The sequence below is a fragment of the Neovison vison genome, chromosome 7 (genome assembly GCF_020171115.1).
Source record: "Neovison vison isolate M4711 chromosome 7, ASM_NN_V1, whole genome shotgun sequence".
NCBI classification, from domain to species: Eukaryota; Metazoa; Chordata; class Mammalia; order Carnivora; family Mustelidae; genus Neogale; species Neogale vison.
Genome location: NC_058097.1, coordinates 154,501,506 through 154,508,634, shown reverse-complemented (window position 1 = coordinate 154,508,634; position 7,129 = coordinate 154,501,506). Strand labels below are relative to the sequence as shown.

The following is a 7,129-nucleotide window of genomic DNA, read 5'->3' as shown; positions in this document are numbered from 1 at the left end:
ATAAGAGCATTATAAATAACAGCCAAATTATAGAAAAAGCTGAAATGTTCATTGACTGGTGAATGGATAAAGAAGGTGTGGTAAAAAAATACAATGGAATATTACTCAGCTAATAAAAGAGAATTTAATCTTGCCATTTGCAAGAATGTGGATGGAGCTAGAGAGTAGTGTGCTGAGCGAAATAAGTCAGAGAAAGAGAAATATCATTTGATTTCGCTCATCTGTGGAATTTAAGAAACAAAACAAATGATCATAGGAGAAAAAAAAAAAAAAAAGAGAGGCAAACCAAGAAACAGACTCTAAACTATAGAGAACAAACTGAAGGTTACCAGAGGGGAGACGGGTGAAATAGGTGATAGGGATTAAGGAGTGCAGTTGTTATGATCAGCACAGGCATTGTATGAAAGTGTTGATTCACTATATTATACACCTGCAGCTAAAAACTAATATTACACAGTATGTTAACTAACTGGAATTTAAATAAAACTTAAAAAAAAAAGGGTACCCATCTTACTGCCTTACACCATAGAACCAGAGGAGAAAAAGAGATTAATCTATTACCTGGAGTGATTAAACCCCAAAACTAAGGGGAAATTAGATTGCTTCTATGCAATGGGGACAGGAAGACTATGTTGGGAACCCAGGATATCCCTGAGGTGCCTCTTAGTACTTCCATGCTCACTAGTAAGGGTTAATGGAAAAGTATACTGATGATAAAGGGCAGGATGACTGAGAATTCAGACCTTTTAAGAATGAAGGTTTTCGATACTCTGCCAAGTTTTGACAGAGTTGGTATAAATATGGTAGAGATCAATAATGACCTTGTGAACAATTACAGAAATTAGAGCTATAGTAGCTTTGAATATTGTATATTGGCTTTTTATTTGTGAACTTCTATTTTTATATATGATCCTTCTCTTTCCTTTCCATTTTTATTTTATGTATGTTATTGAAAGCTAACTGAATAGTTCAGTCTTTGGTAGGTGACAGAATATTTGATTGGACTCTGACTGAATTTGAGGAATATGGTAATCTTTCCAGCAGTGTATACACTGACTCTCGGGATTGTGCATCTTGTTATTTTTGGGGAAAAAGTGACAACCTCTTTGTATGAAGAATAGCTCTATCTTTTATGTTTATTATTATTTATTAATTATTATTTTTTAGCTGTCTTTTTAAAAGTAGAAGTATTGAGTTGTTTTATTGTTGTTTGGGAGTTCAGATGTGCGTGAAATAGTGCATTTGGAAGCTGAGTAGTCAAAGGTGTGAACCAGGATATTTATCAACTTCTTGTGCCTCAGCTACAAATCCTGTTGTTTGGCCTGCTCTCTGCAAGTGGATTTAGGTCCGTCAGTAATATGCCTTTATCCGCTGGAACGATGCTAAACTTTGGCAGTAGAGGGCACTGGAGAGACATCATAAGAAGAGAGGTTTGTGGTTTTTTTGGTTAGTGTTTAAGTGAGGTAAAATCCAAACAACATACAATTCAGCATTTTAACCATTTTAAAGTATTTAATTCAGTGGCTTCTAGTACATTCACAATGTTGTACTACTATCACTTCTAATTACGGAAATTTTCACCATCTCCAAAGAAACCCTTTTGTACATAGTTGTTTCTCACTTTCCCTTTCCTTTAGCCCATGGTAATTACTTAGCTCCTTTCTGTCCTTACGGATTTGCCTATGTTAGATATTTCATAAAAATGGTATCATACGATATGTATCTTTTTCTGTCTGACTTTCTTTCATTTAGCCTAATGTTTTCGAGTTTTATCCATGTTGTAGCAAGTATCAGTACTCTTCCAGCTGGCTGATTTTCCATTGCATGGGTATACTGCATTTTTTAAATGCATTCCTCAGTTGATGCACATTTGAGTTGTCTTCATTTTTTGACTATTAGGAATATTTAGGAATAAATATTCATGTCCAAATTTTTGTGTGGACATACATGTTTTCAGTTCTCTTGGGTGGTACCTAAGAGTGGAATTGCTGGGTCATGGGGTGACTTGTTAATCACCCCCAAGAGTTGCCTGCCTCTTTTCCGAAACTGCTGCATTGGTTTATGTCCCCACCAGCACCGTGTGAGTGTTTTATTTTCTCCATAACTTCATCAACACTGGCTTTCCGTATTTAGAGTTATAAACATCCTGGTAGGTGGGAGTGGTATCTCATTGTGGTTTTGTTCTACACGGTAATGAAGACATAGCTAATGCTGTTTCGAAATGACAGGTTCAAATGAAATTGTCAGCTGGTATGAAAATAAATGTTCTAGAAAAGACAGATAGGCAATTAAAAATAAAATAGTGTGACAGTATTAAAATCACAAAGGGCAGAACAAATGGGTAAATGTAAAGCATGTGACAAAGAGGAATAGTTTATAAAGATAAAACGGAGTGCACATCCCTTTTTATACACATGGCACATAGAGTGAGTGGAAAGAATAAGTAGCTGCTCTTATCTTTCTGTTGTGTCAGAGTTTTCCAGGTTGGATGTGAGATGTTTGCATATTTTCAAAGGAACTGAGAGACACATCCCCAGCAAGTTATTGAAAGTGGAACTTGGGGCTCCTACACATAGACCCATGCTGTGTGTTTTTGAATGAATGAATAAATAAATGAAATAAATATGTGAATGAAAGCTTGGAGGCAGCTTTGAGGATGGCTCAACACTGCTTTACTGCCGGGATCCAGCCTTGGCAGGTACAGGTGTCCCTGAAGGAGGGGTGGCATTGGGGAGATGAACGAGAGAGCCACATAGCGAGTTCTGGTCAGTAGTCAGGCATCTCCATCTTTATTCTGATTATCGAGCTTCTTATATAGGCAGTTTAATTGGGGTAGGGGGTTCCAAGCATTCATCATATAATTTCTCTTTGTTCACCACACGTTATTTTAGTTAAACCATAATGGTACAGATTGGTGCCAGGGATGGGAGACAGGGTCTTGCTTCTTGAGTAATCACGTCCCTCAGAAAGCCATGGAAGTTAGCACAGATATGTGCTTTTTGGTAACTTATTTTAGGGTCTGCAGTAAAACAAGATATAGGTTAATGAAAAACGAGAAGCTATAGGGTTGAACTAGATAATAAAGAACTGTAGGAAAACAGGATATAGGTCAATGGAAAACGAGAAGCTTTAGTGATGAACTAGATAGTAAGGAACTGCAGGAAAACAGGAGACAGATTAATGGAAAATGAGAAGCTATCTGGAGAAACTAAGTAGGGAGGGAAGTAGGAATGAGAAGGCGTTACCTTTGTAGGAGGCAGGGTATATTTTAATGACTCGGTTTGTGAAAGCCTTGGACAAACATCAACTTAGATAGGAAACTGTCTACTGCGGTACACCTCTAAAGTTCTCCATTGTTGTAGGTACAGAATAATTTACCTCCTTGGAGTTGCTCCAGTCCTTAAGCCTGAGAGATGTTTGCCTCAGATTAGCAAGGGGCTCTTTATTTGAGAGAGAGAACGGGGATCAGAGGAAGAGGTAAGAGACTAACAGACCAGGCTTATCTGTGAGGCTGTCCCACCCTCAGCTGTCACCGGCAGGGCAGGTGTTAGGCTGGCCTTAGTTCAAACCTTAACCTAGTGGTGCAGCGCCCTCGACCACGCCTCATGGCTCCCAACAATTTACTAGTTGATGAACTTGTATAATCATTCAACCTGAGTGCCTTTTCTTTGTGAAAAAGGGTTAATAGTATACTATGTTTCCTATCTAAGAAGGCTGCTATGAAGACTACATGAAATTAGTTGATCCATTGTGGGAAAGTGTAAAGAAGTCTTTAAGGTTAGATGTTATTGCCCTACTCCTTTGGGGTAGAAACAGTGGAAGTTGGCTTAAGTTCAAGCCCTTTTCTGTGACTGCCTCTTGCATACCTTTTCTTACTGGAGGAGTGCTTCAGTCTGAATCAGCGGCCATTGTTGGTCAAGGGTGAAGTAATAGCTCCTTTTGGAGAAAGCTTATAGTCTCTGTTCTTGAGTAAGTGTTCAAGCATTACTCCTAGGATGGCTTGTACAACATATGAACTGACTTCTGCCCAGTTCTGCTGCCCTGCCCAGTGCTCACTTCTCTGGTAGGATGAGCTCATGGCATTGCTTAAGCTCTGAGCAGTCTTCTAAGACTTCCAAGGTGGACTCATGCAAACTTTTTGATGTCATTCTTCATATCATGGTCCAGGATATTTGATACGTAGGTCCACAGACTAACTTATACTGCTGACCAGCCACATGATGAATCAAGTATTAAGCATCTGTCATGTGCGGAGTTCCTGTACTAGGCTTAGAGAAGGTACAAAATGAACATGGATCAGCGTTCTTATACTCAAAAGTGTATATTTTTTATTTTTTTTTTTTTAAAGATTTTTTATTTATTTATTTGAGAGAGAGAGACAGTGAGAGAGAGCATGAGCGAGGAGAAGGTCAGAGAGCGAAGCAGACTCCCCATGGAGCTGGGAGCCTGATGTGGGACTCGATCCCGGGACTCCAGGATCACGCCCTGAGCCGAAGGCAGTCGTCCAACCAACTGAGCCACCCAGGCGTCCCTCAAAAGTGTATATTTTTTAAAAAAGACTTTATTTATTTGATAGAGATCACAAGTAGGCAGAACAGGAAGCAGAAAGAGCAGAGAGCCCGATGTGGGGCTCCGTTCCAGGACCCTGAGATCATGATCTGGGCCGAAGGCAGAGGCTTAACCCACGTAGCCACCCAGGTACCCCAAAAAGTGTACATTTTTGTTAGATGGGCAAATGATAAAATTTAAATTAGATTTAACTGGTTATTTGTAGCTACTTTTCTAGGGCATTTTCTGGGACTATTTTCTTCCTTTCCTAGAAAGAAAACTTTGCTGCATAATTAGATCAGTTTTTCCCTGTGTATATCATATCTCAAAGCCTGTTTTCTTTATTATCTCTTTTGCTTGTCATGGCATGCTGTGACTTTGTGAATCAACAAAATGCTATGATTATTACTACTTTAACTTGAAGAATTGAAGCAGAGTGAGCTTTCACAAGTTCCTCAAGATCGTGTAGAGATTCTGGAACAGAGCAAGAGGAACAGGGAAAAGAGTGCAAAGGTTTCGAAATCAGACTTCCAAGGAGTAGAATCACAGCTGGTGGAAAATTCTGTAACCCCCAGTGCCTAGATCCCTTAGCTATACATTGGGAATAATACTGTTTGCACCTCACAGGGTTATTGTGAGTATTAAATTAGATTGTGTGTGTGTGTGTGTGTGTGTGTATCTCAGTTCTTTGACTTATGAGAAGTACTTAGCACTTGTTAATGACTAACTAACTAATTATTATTATTATTATTATTGAGATTATCTGGTATGAATTTAAACTTTTTTCTGTCTTCTAAAATAGACATTTATTTATTTTCTTTTCCATTTTATGAAAATGACATGTAAAACACATAAATATGTGCAAGTTAGAGTTAATTCATACAAACAGTTTTCATTTTCCATTAGTATTAATGAATTTTCTTGAATAAATTTTTGCTTACATTTAGACTATTTCCTTTGGATGTTTTTCTAAATATAACATAGCTGGATAAAAGAATATGAATATTTATGAACATTTCAGTAAATTTTATCAAATTGCTTCAAATTGCCCTAACCCTAACCCTAATCCTGAGTGCGTAGCCCATGGGATTGAGTGCAGGGGGGATAACGTTGTGCAGCACATTAAGGAGTACAGGATCAGGGGGATCTTTTTCTCTGCAAGGTGTATGGCAGACAGTGCAATGATACCTATGTAGGAGAAGAGGATGAGGATGAGGTGGGAGCTACAGGTACCCAGAGCCTTTGACATTGCTTCTGATGAGTTCAACTGGATTGCAGAGCAAAGGATTAATACATAAGAAGAAAAAACCAGAGCCATATCACTCCCAATCAGGACCCATGCTAAAATCAGTTGATAAAATTTGTTCACAGTGATGTCATCACAAGCCAGACTGGTGACTCCCAAGTTAGAGCACAGGCAGTGATCAGTTTCATTCTTGGACCAGTAGCCTTGCTGGGCAGCCAGTGTAGGTACTGGGGTAGTAAACAGGCCATTCCTGAGCACCATAAATCCTGTGGTTTTGATCACAAAAACTTACGTGACTATGAAGGGGGTGACAGATGACTACATTGTCTACCGCCATGCAGAGGAAGATACCAGATTCCATGCACAAGAAGCAGTGGATGGCGTAGATCTGAGCAACACACTCAGGGAAACTGATGGCCGTGGCATCCAACCGGAGGATAGCCAGGATCTTTGGCGTGATGGTGGTGGCCAGCCCCATGTCCACAACTGCCAGTAGACCCAGAATACATAGGCGTGTGCAGTGTGGCCTCATGTTGGTTGGTGACCATGACAAAGAGGTTGGCACAAAGAGCTAAGAAGTAGAGCAGAGGTGGGGCAGGGAAAGCCAGGGCTGCCACTTATGAATGCCTGGGAGCTCCATCAGGATGAAGTGGGAATCTGGAGGCTGAAACGGTTGGTAACTCTAGTGGAGGGATTCGTGGTATAGGTGCTCCGTTCTCAGTGTCTGTCCATAAAACTGAAATAGGAAGAAGAGTGCATTTGAGAGTTCAGCTCAGGGTCCTCATAACGCATTCTCTCACCAGTGATCCAGTTTCTTTCATGTGTGACTTTTTTTTTTTCTCCTGGAAATATTCCACGGGAGAGTAATAAAACAAGCCAAATTTTTTTCTAAACAGAAGGATTGGAATAACCATTTATCAGTACCCTTGTGTATCTAATAAGCATGTTCAAATACATATATATCAAGAATAATCTTCTTACTAGTAGATAACAGCTATTAATATTTGGTTTCCTTCCATTTTTCCATTTTATATTTAAGCAGTTTATATCATTATATGAGGATAATGTTGTATCTTGCCTTTGTATTTTAGTATTGTGTTCTAGGACATAAAGTAGGCACTCAGTAAAAATTTATGGCATGGATGAATAAATAAACCACAATTTTTCCATTATCATTAAAAGTAAGGTAGAATCTTAATTTGGATGACTATTTTATATTTCTACATTTGGCTGTACCATAACTGACTCACCACTATCTTATTTTCAGATTATTTCCTTTAAGTAGAATTTTAAAAATGATAAAGAAGTGATACATAAAAAGAACATAGCCATCTT

General features: G+C 38.9%; 1 pseudogene; it reads right to left on the bottom strand.

The window, feature by feature from the left end:
• Positions 1–4,992: 4,992 nt before the first annotated feature.
• LOC122913556 lies at positions 4,993–6,615 on the bottom strand (annotated as a pseudogene).
• Positions 6,616–7,129: the final 514 nt, after the last annotated feature.